This window comes from Crocodylus siamensis, chromosome 1 (genome assembly GCF_052110815.1).
Source record: "Crocodylus siamensis isolate JL-2025a chromosome 1, ASM5211081v1, whole genome shotgun sequence".
In the NCBI taxonomy this organism is placed as follows: Eukaryota; Metazoa; Chordata; order Crocodylia; family Crocodylidae; genus Crocodylus; species Crocodylus siamensis.
Genome location: NC_143395.1, coordinates 425569325 through 425584379, shown reverse-complemented (window position 1 = coordinate 425584379; position 15055 = coordinate 425569325). Strand labels below are relative to the sequence as shown.

Here is a 15055-nt window from a genome sequence, read left to right as displayed (position 1 = left end):
CAGTGCTTAAAGAGAGTTAGTGACTGGGTACTGGATGCAGAATAACTAACTGGGATTTGGGGAATGGATCCAGTGAACTCAAGGTTTCTACTAGGGGCTTGGTGGACAAGGGAGGACAGGCACAGCCCTGAGGTCTGCCCAGCCCTGATGGCCTAACTGTCCCCACACAGAGCAGCCTTGGGGTCAGCCTTGCTTCCCCTCCTTCCCCACACAAACTATGGGGACACAGCTGGCTACAGAAACCCTCTGCCACAGCTCCCCCCCACCAAGGCTCACACTTGCCCCCTGCCTGCGCCACACCCTGCAGCCCTTGCCTTCATCCAGCATGGCACAGGTCCCCTCCCCATGGCCCCTCCAGTGCTCCCACAGCACCAACTCCCCCCACAGCATCCACAGGGTACACAGCCCCACACTGCTGCTGCCCACCCCACTGTGCAATGCAAAGCTTGGGGTGGGCTGAGAAGCATGTGCCAGGGTGTGAGGGGAGGGTCAGGCAGGGCACAGACACACTTCTAGGCCTGGGCAGGAGCCTGTGGAGCCACCTGCATGTCCCATCCTGGAGGGGGGACTCTCCCTGGCATTGGGGCTCATCCCAGGCTGGATGAGCATCACTGCCCCAATTCATCCCCACAGGTTTCCCCTGTGCCACAGGGAGCAGCTCCCCTGCACTTCCTGCTCCTGGATCGGGGGGCAGGAGCATGACCCAGGGTGCAGGGTCCGGGCTGATGCCCCCAGGCAGGGGCCAGCAGTGCCCAGGTGCAGAGCAGGGGGTGAAGTGGGGGTAGCCCCACAGGTCTGTGCAGGGTCAGGGCAAGAGCCTGGAGGCTATGCGGGGAGTGGCCACTGGGCGGAGGGGCACTGTGTGGGCCAGATGCGGGTGGGCTGTGGGGGGGGGCAGGGGTAATTCGGGATGGAAAGAGCTGAGCTGTAGTTCCACTCAATTTGGAACTGAAATTTAGGATTTAATGTCCAAAGTGCTGGCTTTCCCAGCAAGAATCCAGCTTTGAACTTCGCTCTCATTTCCTCCTCCCCTTTCCTTATTGCCAACTGCATTTCTCAATGGACAGCGGACCCTTTTGTCAAGACTGAAGTAAAATTAAAGCATTAAATATATGGGGTTTCTCTTTCTTGCACTATTCATTTTCCTTGCCAGGCAAGGCAAGGGGTGAAGGCTTCACTTTTGTTCATCTTCTTTTTATTTGTAGCATCCTCTCAGTGCTGTTGAAATAATCTAGAAGAGTAATTCTCAGCCAGGGTGAATGGGCACCCTGAGATATTTTTAAGGGTGCCACACACTATTAGCACTGCTAGTAGTGTATACATTTATACATGATTCGTAAGATAAATCCAGAAGTTTCAAGAAGGAATCCATAATGTCAAAATAAGCTGACCTATTCTGCCTTTTCTGAGATCTTTGCACTGGAAGATCTGTTTTTTGTAGGTTTTTTAAGTCAAGAAAATCAGTGACAGTTACCAACAAACATCATTCTCAAGGACAATATAGGGTTGTTAAGGCATGCAAAATAATCACTACAAGCTTCTGCACTGGCTGGGAATTGAACCTAGGTCTCCTGCATGGGAGGCAGGAATTCTACCATTGAACCACCAATGCTGGACAGGGAGAAAAATCTTATCCAAGTCCTGAAAAAGAAAAAGTAAAGTTGACCCTTCTTTCCATTCTGATTCACCAAGGAGGAATAAGCACAAAGTTTTGGGTGATCTTGAATCTCACGATCCAAAGCTGATCAAGCATCACTGGCCAGAACTGAAAGAAACAGCCCGCAGTAGGAAAAAAGAGGAAAACACTATAACCATGGGGAAGTGACTGGGCTACCTTTCGTGTGTTTGTTTCTTTGTCTTGGCTGCCATGATGACCCCAGGTCCCTTTCTGAGCTCCTGCTTTCCATGTGACTCCCTCCTTCCCTGTGATGGGTGCTGAGGGGATCCTGCAGTAATTAAAAGCATCTGGAAATGTGGGTGTCCAAGGGGCTGGATGGACATAGCAGAGACCCCCTCCTGTCTGGTGTCTAAGGCTGGTCCTTTTCCTTTTCCTGTCTTGATTCTTGCAGGAATCCTTCCCTGGCCCCAGGGCAAGAGGAGGGAGGTGAGCATGGAGTGAAGGAGAGCGAGCCCAGAGCAGAACATCTTTCATGGGGAGTCTGCCTCCTCTCGGCACCTCCCACAGTCCATGGGAGGAGAGCATGAGTTCCCAGCTCCAAGGGCCCAGGGTTTCCTTCTACTTTTGTTACAACACACTTATCACACAATCAGTGCTACACACTCGTGCACCCATGGCATATCAGTGCCAAAAAAATGCATATGTATCACCTGCTAATCAGAGTTGGGGGAATTGGAGTTGATCCATCCTGGTGCTGCAGGGCAGGATGGAGTGCTGACTGGGCCTGGAGGGTTGGGGGTCCTATTTGACCCGGACCTATGCATTTCAAATGCACTGGTGGGGATGCAGACAGAATGGGCAGACTGGTGGGATCTCCATAGGGCCTGGCTGAGGACCCAGCATAGATTCATAAATTGTAAGGCTGGAAGGGACCTCAGAAGATCATCAGGTCCAGCCCCCTGCACCAGGCAGGAAAGACAGGTGGAGTCAGGTGACTCCAACAAGGTGACTGTTCAGTTTCCTCTGGAAGATTTCCAGGGTAGGCTATTGCATCACTTCTGGAGGGAAGCTTATTCCACAGTCTGGACACCCTGACTGTGAAAAAGGTTTTCCTAATGTTGAGCTTAAAACAGTCTTCTTGGAGTTTGTAGCCATTACTCCTTGTTCTCCCCAAGGGTGCCCTGGTGAACAGTTGTTCACCAAGCGCCCCATGTACTCTCCTGACATAGCGGTAACCTGCTACCAGGTCCCCCTCTCAGTCTTCTCTTTTTCAGGCTGAAGAGTTCCTGGTCCCTCAGCCTTTCCCCATATGGCTTGCTGTGCAAGTCTCTAATCATACAGGTGGCTCTTCTCTAGACTCTCTCAAGTTTTACCACATCTTTCTTAAAGTGCAGTACCCAGAACTGGATGCAGTACTCCATTTGGGGTCTCATCAGTGCCAAGTAGAACAGAAGAATCACCTCCTTGGTTTTGACGGAGATACACTGATTGATGCATGCCAAAGTACTATTTGCCCTGCTGGCAACAGTCACACTACCAGCTCATATTGGTACTGTGGTCTATTATTACCCCCAGGTCCTTTTCATTCATAGAGCTGCCAAGACTGTAGGTGTTCAGGGGATTGCTCGTCCCCAGGTGGAGCACTTTGCATTTCTCGACGTTGAACTTCATCTGGTTCTGACTTGTCCAACTTGCTAGCCTGTCTAGATCCAGCTGTACTTGTAGCCCATCTTCAAGCATGACCACACTTCCCCATAACTTGGTGTCACCTGCAAACTTGGCCAGTGAGCTGCTTACCCCCTCACCCAAATCATTGATAAAGATGTTGTACTTACAGGACCAAGCACCAACCCCTGTGGGACACCACTGCCCACTTCTCACCAAGACAACACAGATCCATTCATTATGGCTCTCTGGGTGCTATTCTCCAGCCAGCTTCATACCCACCTAACCATCTCACAGTTAAGTCCACTATTTTCCAACTTCCTCATGAGAACATCATGGGATACCAGATTAAGAGCTTTTTGGAGGTCAAGGTATACAATGTTAACCTTTTCTCTCTTATCCAGGTGGCAAGTTACCTGATTGTAAAAAGAGATGAGATTGGAAAGACAAGATCTGCCTACCACAAAACCATGCTGGCTCTCATTCAGAATCTTAACTTCTGCAAGCCTATCACACATGGTCTCTTTAATGAATTTTTCCAGGATTTTCCCTGAGATAGAAGTTAGACTAATTGGCCTATAGTTACCCAGGTCCTCTGTGACAGGAGTATCGCTATCAGAGCCTTTCTAGGAGTGACTCCGCCCTCCTGTTATGGGCCAACCGCCTGCTTACTCATCTGCCATGCCTTGATCTTAATTGATGCAATAATCAGGAGGCTGCCCATTTTATGCACCCCACTGCCAGGGGGCACTACCTATGGCTCCTTTTCCTCCCCTACACCGCAGCCCAAGCCTCACAGATGGTACTGACGTGGTTTGACCTGGGTCCTGTTACGCCCTAGCCCTCTCCTTTACTTCCGGGGCTCCTCACTGTCCCCCCTTACTCTGGGGCTGGGGTCAATGCCCCCCAAACGCTGCACCCTCTCTGGTGCCAAGGTCTCCACACTACTGTGGAGCTCCTATGAGGCCTCCTCTGACCCCTAATAGCCTCACCCGGTCCTCCGGTAAACAGCAAACACAAGAACACAAAGCCCCCAGGCTACAACGTAAAAGCTAGACCATCTGGTCAAACAACATTCAATCCCTACCAGAGGGAGAGCACTCCAATGCCAGCAACAACCAGGGGACGTTCCCACTGTCAGAGTTTTCCCCTTTGCCCATACTAGCAGAGTTCCTCCTCCCTCAGCCACTGGAGAGGAACTGCCCTCCTGGCCTCCTGCCTGGGCTTAAGAAGAGCTAAGCCCTGCCCCTTCCTGTCAGCTGGTTTCACTGGTTGCCCTAGCAACCAGCACCTGCACTGCCCTGGTGACTGGCAGCTAAGCCTCCCCCTTCTCGCCACTAGGGGTCTCTCCCAAGCCGTTTCTGCTTTCAGGCGCAGGACACCTAAGTGCTCTGTGACAACCTCCTTTCTTGAAGATGGGCACAACATTGGTCCTCTTCTGGTCTCTTGAGAGCTCCATGAGTTTTGGAACAGTTTCACCAGGGGCTCCATGATGACATTGGCCAGCTTCTTCATCACCCTTGAATGGAGTTCATCCAGTCCTGCTGACTTATATATGTCTAATTTCTTTAATTGGTCACACACTGGTTCTACAGCAACAGTAGGGAGGCGGTCATTTCTGTCCTGCTCATTCTGTACCCTATCCAACAGGATTTTCCCCAGGGCCTGGTGAAATACCAAGGCAAAGTAGTCATTCATGAGTTCAGTTTTCTTCTGAGTATTGGTAACCAGCTTCCCTGAGATGTTGAGCAGTGGCCCGTGTGGCCTCTGCACTGAGCCACCCACCTCACTGCACCCGACCACCTTCCAGGCTCCAAGTGCCTCCCTGGGGGCGCCTCACATCTGGCTGACCCTCTTTCTGGAGCACAGCCACTAGCCAGGGGGTAGACCTGCCACCACCCAAGGACGGGCTTGATCCTGGCACTTTTCCCCCTGGGAAACACAGGCCTCGTAGCCCTCGAGGGTACTTGACTCATTTCAAGAACTTGGGGTGCTTCCCTCTATTGGAAGCACAAGTAGTGGTCTCCCTTATTCAGCCGAACCAAGAGGACCCTGAGGCATAAACTACAGCCGCTCCCAATAAGTCTCCCATGCTAGGTACAAAGGAGAACTTTATTGGTTACAAGGGGTAGGGATGGAATAGGGTACAGAGTTGAGTAGCATCAGAGAAATCCCATAGAGGAAACAGGGTGGCCGGGGTAGCCTTTGATCTCGCATCTGAGTTACTGCAAGCTTTATATCTAGTTACATCTCAGGTAGCTTACTCACAAGTATCATCCAGAGGCAGGTGCAGATTCCCTCTGGAGGCAGGCAGTTCCTTGATCATGAGTTTTGAGAAAGAGAGCAAGTTTCAGATGGTGCAGTGCTTTTCTCTCTCTAAGTTTTCCTTATGGCTACTGCTTCCTCCTCCTGGGCAGTCCTTAACTTATATAGCCCTTATGACCTCATTTACTTGGTCGAATGGAGGCCAGCACTTGTTGGCTGTCAGCCACCCAATTTGAAATGCATCACTGATTGCTGGGCAGACTGGAAGTCTCTAGCCCACTAGACAGCCCAAGCCCCTCACCCAGGTATGTGATACCAATGACATAGGCAGAGGGAGCAGGTTTCCCAACTCCCTCAGGAATGTATCCAGCTCAGGTTACCTAATGAGATAGGTTAAGGTGTGTACCCTCTGCAGGGCCCACACTAACCAAATTGTCACAGAGCAGAGTTTTGGGGGAGAAAAAGAGGTGACTTTCTGCCACAGTCCCACATTCCCATTTGCTCTCTTGTGGTTCCCTACATACCTAAAGAAGGACTTTTTGTTGTCCTTGATTCCCATAGCTAATCTAAGTTCAGTTGCCACCTTAGATGTTGCCCAGACTACCCTCTATATTTAAGTCAGTCACCAGGTCATCTCCTTTGGCCAGGAGCAGGCAGTCCAGGCTCAGTCAAGGGGATGTGATGGGGCCATGGCAGGTGGGGAGCAGCATCTGGTTGCTGATGCTCAGTGTTGCTGCCAGTTGGGCAGAGGAAAACTGAGTCTGTGGCTGCCCCAGGGGTGGTGGGATTGGCTGCATGGCTTGTACTGCCCCCCATCTGGGCTGGAAAACATCATGCTGTGGGCCAGATCCAGGGCATAGGCTGTATTTTTCCCACCCCTGCAAATATGGGGAAGAGCAAAGGAGAGTGAAGCTCAGGAGAGAGCTGAGCCAAGCAAAAGAGTTGGCAGTGCAAGAAGTACCAACTGGAGCCTCTGCTAAGACTTGACCTCAGGCTGCTGGATTTGGAGTCCTGAGTGTTAGCCATTATATCACAGAGCCTGTATAGGTGCCCCCCCAAAGCTGCATGGAGAAGCCTTGCCAGAGGTCACCTGCCCATGGCAGTATGCCCCCAGGATTCCCAGAGTGTCTGTAGAGAAGAGCTCCTCAAGCTGGTGAGGCAGTCCCGATTAGGAAAGGCTTCAGAAAGAGGTGTCCTCTAGCCATCCATGGAAGGGAAGGAATGGGGCAAGTGTGGAGCTGCTTCCCCTCCCCTCTAGCAGGTGGCTAGAGCAGCAGCAGCAGCAACCATTTGAGCTAGCCCTGGCTTTCATTGGTTTGAGGATACAGCAAAGCTGTGTTTCAAACAATTATCCTGGGTTAAATTTCTAGCCTGTACTGGTCCTTTCCCCCTGTCTCCTCCCTGACACCATCTTCCTGCCTTTTGCTTCCCTTCCCTAGCCATGAAGGTCACGAATGCTCAGGAAACCACCCAGGAACAATGAGAACTACATCAGCACCCAGACTGAGGGAGCCTGAATGCCAGCAAGACTTTTTTCCCTGCCACTTGGTAATTTCCTCAGCATTCCTTTCAGGCTTCGCAAAGCAGAAGTGGGCTCTGGAAGATCTCCTTGACTTCAGGAAAGCTGACTTTGATGAGCTCAGGAGGCTTGTCAGTGAGGCCCTAAAGGACCACGACCCCAGGGAGAGGGGAGTTCAGGAAGAGTGGTTGCTCCTCAAGGGAGCGATCCTCAATGCACAAGCTAAGTCTATTCCATCTCAGGGGAAAGGCAGCAAGAGGGCACAGCAGCCCCCCTGGCTCTCCAGGGATGTAGCAGACCTCCTGAGGCTAAAAAGAAAGGCCTACAAAGGATGGAGAAAGGGATTCACCTCCAAGGAGGATTATTCTGCACTGGTCCAGTCCTGCAGGGAGCAAACCAGGAAAGCCAAGGCTGCAACTGAACTCCAACTAGCTTTGAGCATCAAGGACAACAAAAAGTCCCTTTTCAGATATGTGGGGAGCTGGACGAAAAGCAAGGGCAACATTGGACCCCTGCTGAACCAGATGGGGCAACTGACAACTGATGCCCAGGAAAAAAACAACCTATTAAATGGGTACCTTGCATCAGTCTTTCATCAGTCCCGTGGGACGCCCATGTCCACTATGGGACAGGGAGGTCCTGGTGAGGGAGATCCCCTGCCCTCCATTAATGCTGACCTCATGAAGGAACACCTGAGAGGCTGGATACTTTCAAGTCAGCCGGCCCGGCCAATCTACACCCCAGGGTACTCAAGGAACTGGTAAGCATCATAGCCCAGCCTCTGGCACGGATCTTTGAAAACTCCTGGCGCTCTGCTGCAATGCCCGAAGACTAGAAGAAGGCCAATGTGATTTCCTCCCTTCAAGAAAGGGAGGAAAGTGCATCTGGCTAAGTATAGGCCCATCAGCCTGACTTCTATCTTGGGGAAGGTCTTAGAAAAGTTTTTTAAAAAGGCCATCCTTAATGGACTGGCCAACGCCAACATCCTGAGGGATAGCCAGCACGGGTTTGTTGCGAGTAGGTCTTGTTTGACCAATCTCATTTCCTTCTATGACCAGGTGACCTATCACCTGGACAAGGGCGAAGAGATTTATGTCATATATCTTGACTTCAAAAAAGCCTTTGATCTGGTATCCCATGATCACCTCTTGGCGAAACTGGCCAATTGTGGCCTTGGGTACACCACGATCCGCTGGCTGGAGAACTGGCTCTGTGGTCGAACCCAGACGGTGGTAATTGATGGAAGTCAATCATCATGGTGCCTTTTGACCAGTGGGGTCCCCCAAGGCTCTGTCCTTGGACCTGTATTGTTCAACATTTTCATTAATGATGTGGACATTGGAGTCAGAAGCGGACTGGCCAAGTTCGCCGATGACACCAAACTTTGGGGCAAAGCATCCACACCAGAAGACAGGCGGGTGATCCAGGCTGACCTGGACAAGCTCAGCAAATAGGCAGACGAGAACCTGATGGTGTTTAACACCGAAAAATGCAAGGTTCTCCACCTTGGGAGGAAAAACCTGCAGCACCCGTATAGGCTCGGCAGTGCTACGTTGGCTAGCACTACAGAAGAAAAAGACTTGGGGGTCATCATTGACCACAAGATGAACATGAGCCTCCAATGCGATGCTGCGGCTAGTAAAGCGACCAAAACGCTGGCTTGCATCCATAGATGCTTCTCAAGCAAATCCTGGGACGTCATTCTCCCCTTGTACTCGGCCTTGGTGAGGCCGCAGCTGGAGTACTGTGTCCAGTTTTGGGCTCCACAATTCAAAAAGGATGTGGAGAAGCTTGAGAGAGTCCAGAGGAGAGCCACGCTCATGATCAGAGGTCAGGAAAACAGACCTTACGACGACAGGCTGAGAGCCATGGGACTCTTTAGCCTGGAAAAGCGTAGGCTCAGGGGTGATCTGATGGCCACCTACAAGTTTATCAGGGGTGACCACCAGGATCTGGGGGAACGTCTGTTCACCAGAGTGCCCCAAGGGATGACGAGGTCAAACGGTCACAAACTCCTGCAAGACCGTTTCAGGCTGGACATAAGGAAGAATTTCTTTACTGTCCAAGCCCCCAAGGTCTGGAACAGTCTCCCAGCGGAGGTGGTTCAAGCACCTACATTGAACACCTTCAAGAGCAAATTGGATGCTTATCTTGCTGGGATCCTATGACCCCAGCTGACTTCCTGCCCTTTGGGCAGGGGGCTGGGCTCGATGATCTTCCAAGGTCCCTTCCAGCCCTAATGTCTATGAAATCTATGAAATCTATGAAAGTGACCCAGCATCTTCCTAGACCCTTCATGTCCTCAGGTGCCCCTGGGATTCTTTTGTCTCTAGCACTTTTTGCCATTTTTCCCATTTCCCTTTTTTTCTCTACTCCATTTTCCCCATTTCCAGGCCCAGAAACAGTCAGATGCTGGACCCATAAGCAACAAGTGCCCCAGCAGGTCCCCAGGAAAAGCATGTTATCCCCTTGAGATGGAAGTGGGCTCTAGAAGGTCTCAGCAGCACATCCTGGGGCTCAACCAATGCAAGCCCCAAGAGATAAGCTGCTGGTCTTCTAAGGGTAAAAAAGAGCTGGAGAATTGGGACACTGCAGTATGTTCCCAAAACAACAGCTCAGGAAGTGCCTTTCATCTTGGAAACTGCTCAGGCTAAGTAAGGACAAGGTCATGTGCCCCACTTTGCATTTACCTTTTTAGGAGCACTCAGGTTCTAGGTTCTCCTCCTCTTTGCTCTACCAGGCTGGTCTGACTTCACCCAACACCTGGAAACCCATTGCCCTTCTGTAACAGGGACCTGCCATGTTACTAGGGGGTCAAGGGAGTATGAACCTCTCCACACCCCAGAAGCACCTCTGCTTGATGGAGGACTGGAAAAGGACCAATGTGGTCCACATTTTCAAAAAAGGGAGGGAGGAGGACCCAGGAAACTAAAGGTCTGTTAGTCTTACCCCAGTCCTGGGGAAGCTCTTTGAGAAAATTATCCAGGAGCACATCTACAAGGGACCATCAAGGGAGATTATGCTTAGGGGTAACCAACATTGGTTCATTCAAGGCAGGTCCTGTCAGACCAACCTGATGGCCTACAACCAGGTCACAAAATCCTTGGATGCAGGTGCCACGGCGGACATAGTCTTTCTGGACTTTAGGAAGGCCTTTGACACTGTCTCTCACCCCATTCTCATTAAGAAATTAGGTGACTGTGGCATCGATGCCTACACAGTCAGATGTACTGATTGCACAGATTGGCTAGAGGGCCACACGCAGAGAGTGGTGGTGGATGGGTCTTTTTTGACCTGGAGGGCTGTGGGCAGTGGGGTCCCCCAGGGCTTGGTCCTTGGGCCTGCACTGTTCAACATCTTCATCAGCAACTTGGATGAGGGGGTGAAAAGCACTGTGTTCAATTTCATGGATGACACTAAAATGTGGGGAGAAGTGGGCACGCTGGAGAAGAGAGACAGGCTGCAATTAGATCTAGACAGTTTACAGGGGTGGGTGGATGAGAAAAGGATGGGATTCAGTACTGACAAGTGCAAGGTGTTGCATCTGGGGAAGGAGAACCAGCACCATACCTACAGGCTGGGGAACTCACTTCTCATCAGCACAGAGGCAGAAAAGGATCTTGGAGTCATCATTTATGCCAAGATGAACATGGGCCGGCAGCGTGGGGACGCGGTCAGGAAGGCCAGCCGCACCTTGTCGTGCATCCACAGATGCATCTCGAGCAGGTCCAGGGAGGTGATCCTCCCCCTCTATGCGGCACTGGTCAGGCTGCAGCTGGAGTACTGCGTCCAGTTCTGGGCACTGCACTTCTGGAGGGATGTGGACAACTGGGAGAGGGTCCAGAAGAGGGCCAGGATCAGGGGGCAGCAGGGCAGGCCCTATGAGGAGAGGCTATGGGATCTGAACCTGTTCAGCACCCACAAGAGGATGCTGAGAGGGGATCTGGTGGCCATCTATAAACTGGCCAAGGGAGACCAGCAGGCAATGGGAACATCCCTGTTCCCCCAAGCACTACGGGAAGTAACAAGGAACAATGGCCATAAGCTGACAGAGAGCAGATTCAGGCTGGATTTCAGGAGGTGCTACTTCACTGTCAGGGCAGCTAGGATCTGGAACCAACTTCCAAGGGAAGTGGTCCTTGCTCCTACCCTGGGCATCTTTAAGAGGAGGCTTGATAGACACCTTGCCGGGGTTGTCTGACCCCATCATTCTTTCCTGCCTGTGGCAGGGGGTCAGACTTGATGATCTGCTCAGGTCCCTTTCGACCCTACTAACTATGAAACTATGAAACTAAGTAGTTGAAGGCTGCTATTAAATCCCCTCTTAGTCTTGTCTTCTCTAGACTAAATAACCCCATATTCCAGAGCTGACCCTATTGGGTGTGGGACCTGGCAGTGTGGGGAGGCAGTCAGGAAGGCCAACCGCACCTTGTCATGCATCCACAGATGCATCTCGAGCAGGTCCAGGGAGGTGATCCTCCCCCTCTATGTGGCACTGGTCAGGCTGCAGCTGGAGTACTGCGTCCAGTTCTGGGTGCTGAACTTCAGGAGGGATGTGGACAACATGGAGAAGGTCCAGAGTGTTGCACCTTGTAACAGGTGTACCCTTGACCTGAGAGCCTGGGTCGGTACGACCAGCTTGGCGCAGAAGGGATAGATGACTGGACAGGTGGGGAGTAGCGGCGAGTAGGAGTTGGTGGCTTGAAGCGTATTGGTTGTATGAAAGGTTTATTGTACTTACGCTACCGATGGTCGCAGCGTAGGCAGGATAGCTGACTTTTTCGGTTACAGTGCATAAAACAGAACTGTCTACAGGGGTCTGCTGGTCCACGGGTTTCCTGAGCCGAGCCCTTGCTTTCTAACCCAGAGGCTAGGTGCGGCTGCCCAACTCAATAGTCCCAGAACTGGTCAACAGCTCATGCACAGGGAAAAATTATAATGCACTTTCGATCAGTAAACTTCCGAGAGCTCTTTGATGAGATGATCAGACGAACCGGTGAACGAGATACGCCAAATGAAGAACAGCTGGCAGGGAGAAGGTGTCTGCAGGTGGCCAATCTGCTGACTGTGTCTCCTTGGTGTGCTCGGAGTTCTCCGCTTAATGGTGGGAATCTGCTCTTAGTTATAGTCAGCAGTGACCAATCACCTCATGCCAATTGTGAATAATTACTGACCGCCAATTACATTTTTACACCAGTGACCTAGATACCTATTCATTTGACCCAGATACATTATTCATCTGGCTGCCCTCAGTGGGTTCAAAAGGTCAACCTTGTGACTGGCACCTGCAATGCTTATTACTGCAGACAACAAGCTTCCAAGTGTGAAGAAAACTTTTAATAAACTCCAGTTGTAATGTTTCTTTTAGCAAAGAAATAAAGGCTACTAGTGCTGAGGGGTCTTTATGGCCTGCGTCCTTACTAAGTTATTATGGTCTTTTGCTTTGCTGTCATCGGCACTCCAACCGACAGGTAAAACTCAGACATGACACAGAGGAGGCCACTTGCATGATCAGGGGGCAGCAGGGCAGGCCCTATGAGCAGAGGCTGCCAGACCTGAACCTGTTCAGCCTCCACAAGAGAAGGCTGAGGGGGATCTAGTGGCCATCTACAAACCAGCCAAGGGGGACCAGCAGGCTACGGGAGAGTTCCTGTTCCCCAGAGCACTACTGGGAGTAACAAGGAACAACGGCCATAAATTGACTGAGAGTAGGTTCAGGCTAGACATCAGGAGGCGTGACTTCACGGTCAGGGCGGCTAGGGCCTGGAACCAACTTCCAAGGGAAGTAGTGCTGGCTCCTACCCTGGGGGTCTTCAAAAGGAGGCTAGATAGACACCTAGCCAGGGTCATTTGACCCCAGTACTCTCTTCTGCCCATGGCAGGGGTTAAGATCTTCTCAGGTCCCTTCTGACCCTACCAACTATCAAATTATGAATAAGCCTAAGGGTTACTATTAAAAGTTCACTTGAAACCAAATCAGGTGAAGGGCCGTGTCAATCCTTGGGGGTCTCTGCTAAAAGGAATCCTAGAGGTAACAGTCATCAGTCTGAGGGTGGATACCCCCACCCCAGACCAAGACATTTGGGTCCTAAATCCAGAACCAGCAGATATTATTGCATGTATGCCTTTATATAGTTTCATAGTTTCTAGGGTCAGAAGGGACCTGAGCAGATCATCTAGTCTGACCCCCTGCCATGGCAGGAAAGAGTACTGGGGTCAAACGACCCCAGCAAGATGTTCATCCAGCCTCCTCTTAAACACCCCCAGGGTAGGAGCCTCCACCACTTCTCTTGGAAGCTGGTTCCAGATCCTAGCCGCCCTGACCGTGAAGTCGCGCCTCCTGATATCTAACCTAAACCTGCCCTCTGCCAGCTTGTGACCGTTATTCCTTTTCACTCCTGGTGGTGCTCGGGGGAACAGGGACTCCCCCAGTGCCTGCTGATCCCCCTGACTAGTTTGTAGCTGGCCACCAGATCCCTCCTTGGCCTTCTCTTGTGGAGGCTGAACAGGTTCAGGTCCCGTCGCCTCTCCTCGTAGGCCCTGCCCTGCTGCCCCCGACCATGCGAGTGGCCTCCTCTGGACCCTCTCCATGCTGTCCACATCCCTCCTGAAGTGTGGCGCCCAGAACTGGACCCAGTACTCCAGCTGCGGCCTGACCAGTGCCGCATAGAGGGGGAGGATCACCTCCCTGGACCTGCTCGAGATGCATCTGTGGATGCATGACAAGGTGCGGTTGGCCTTCCTGACCGCGTCCCCACACTGCCGGCCCATGTTCATCTTGGCATCAATGATGACTCCAAGAACCTTTTCCGCCTCCGTGCTGACAAGAGGAGAGTTCCCTAACCTGCAGGCATGGTGCCAGTTGTTCCTCCCGAGGTGCATCACCTTGCACTTGTCTGTGTTGAAACCCATCCTATTCTCGTCCGCCCACCCCTGTAACCTGTCTAGGTCTGATTGTAGCCTGTTGCATCCTTCCAGCGTCCCCCCACATCTTAGTGTCATCAGCAAATTTGAACAGGGTGCTTTTTACCCCCTCATCCAAATCGCTGATGAAGATGTTGAACAGTGCAGGCCCAAGGACCAAGCCCTGGGGGAACCCACTGCCCACATCCTTCTAGGTTGAGAAGGACCCATCCACTACCACCCTCTGGGTGCGGCCCTCCAGCCAGTTGGCGACCCATTTGACTGTGTGGGTGTCTACACCACAGCCCCCCAGTTTCTTAATGAGAACAGAGTGAGAGACAGTGTCAAAAGCCTTCCGGAAGTCCAGGACGATGATGTCCACTGCTCCCCCTGCATCTAATGATCTGGTAATCTGATCGTAGAAGGCCACCAGGTTGGTCTGACAGGACCTGCCACTGATGAACCCGTGCTGGTTGCCCCTAAGCATGCAGTCTCCTGCTGGCTCCTCCTGGATGTGTGCCAGAATAATTTTCTCAAACAGCTTGCCTAGGATCGAGGTAAGACTAACTGGCCTATAGTTTCCTGGGTCCTCCTTCCTCCCCTCTTTGAAGATGGGGACCACGTTGGTTGAACCCTCTTCCAGTCCTCTGGGACCACACCAGAGCACCACAAGTGTTCATAAAGCCGTGCCAGGGGTCCTGCAATGACCTCGGCCAATTCCTTTAGAACTCTAGGGTGGAGATAGCCCGGGCCGGCTGACTTGAATACGTCCAGTCCCTGCCGAAGCTCCCTAACTAGTTCCACGCTAACCTTTGACCCAGGTGTGCCTGCCCCGGGGCCCGAGGGGGGCCCAGCAGGGAGATGGCTGTTCTGGTCCCTACTTAGGAAGACGGAGGCAAAGAAATCATTAAACATGTTAGCTTTGCCGTTTGGTGTGACGACCAAGTTTCCCACCGCGTCCTGCAAGGGCCCCACATTACCCGGGACCTTCTTTTAACCCCCTATGTATTTAAAAAAGGACTTCTTATTGTCCTTAATCTGGGAAGCTAGCCCCAGTTCCATCTCTGCCTTGGCCTTCCTGACTG

At 51.8% G+C, this 15055-nt stretch overlaps 1 non-coding gene across 1 annotated transcript; it reads right to left on the bottom strand.

Annotated features, from left to right (window-relative positions):
* Positions 1-1541: 1541 nt before the first annotated feature.
* Positions 1542-1612, bottom strand: TRNAG-CCC (transfer RNA glycine (anticodon CCC)). Its single transcript has one exon. It is a non-coding gene; the product is annotated as a tRNA-Gly (tRNA).
* Positions 1613-15055: the final 13443 nt, after the last annotated feature.